We start from the raw sequence: 941 nt of genomic DNA, 5'->3' as shown, positions 1-941 counted from the left end.
GGCACATAAAATACACCATTTTGAGCGTGGCCGTTGCCAGTACCGCCTGACTGGCGTTCGTGCGGGTGACACGTAAAAGCACCCACTACACTCTCTGAGTGGTTGGCGTTAGGAAGGGCATCCAGCTGTAGAAACTCTGGCAAATCAGATTGGAGCCTGGTGTTGCCATCCGGTTTCACCAGTCCTCAGTCAAATCGTCCAACCCATGCTAGCATGGAAAGCGGACGTTAAACGATGATGATGATGATGATGATGATGATGATGATGATGATGATGATGATGATATACACACATATATATATATATGTATATATATTTATGTATGTGTGTGTCTGTGTTTTGTCCCCCCCCCACCATCGCTTGACAACTGATGTTGGTGTGTTTAGGTCTTTATATCGTAGCGGTTCGGCAAAAGAGACCGATGAAATAAGTACTAGGCTTACAAAGAATAACTCCTGGGGTTGATTTCTTCGACTAAAGGTGGTGCACCAGCATGGAAGCAGCCAAATGACTGAAACAAATAAAAGAATAAAAGAATATCTATCTATCTATCTATATGCATATGTGCATGTTTCAGTGATTATAACTTCAATCTCACAATCATGAGTTAGTGAGTTTGATTCCTGGACTGGCCTGTGTGTTGTGTTTTGGAACAAGACACTTTATTTCATGTTGACCCAGTTCACTCAGCTGTAGAAATGAGTTGTGATGTCATTGGTGCCAAGCTGTATTGACCCCCTGCTTTTTCCCTTGGATAACATCAGTGATATGGAGAGGGGAGGTCGGTATGCATGGGTGGCTACTGGTCTTCCATAAACGACCTTGCTTGAACTTGTACCTCGGAGGAGAACTTTCTAGGTGCGATCCATGGTAATGAATGACTGAAGGGGTCTTTTTCCTTTATATTTGGGCATGGTCATACAACAGAACCATCTTGTTGG

General features: G+C 43.4%; 1 long non-coding RNA gene across 1 annotated transcript in view; it reads left to right on the top strand.

Annotated features, from left to right (window-relative positions):
- LOC106875706 (uncharacterized) overlaps positions 1–941 on the top strand; it is a 30,156-nt gene that overhangs the window by 9,954 nt on the left and 19,261 nt on the right. The gene's annotated exons all lie outside the window — the stretch shown is intronic.

This window comes from Octopus bimaculoides, chromosome 22 (genome assembly GCF_001194135.2).
Source record: "Octopus bimaculoides isolate UCB-OBI-ISO-001 chromosome 22, ASM119413v2, whole genome shotgun sequence".
In the NCBI taxonomy this organism is placed as follows: domain Eukaryota; kingdom Metazoa; phylum Mollusca; class Cephalopoda; order Octopoda; family Octopodidae; genus Octopus; species Octopus bimaculoides.
Note: the sequence above shows the minus strand (reverse complement) of the source record. Positions and strands in the feature narration are given on the sequence as shown.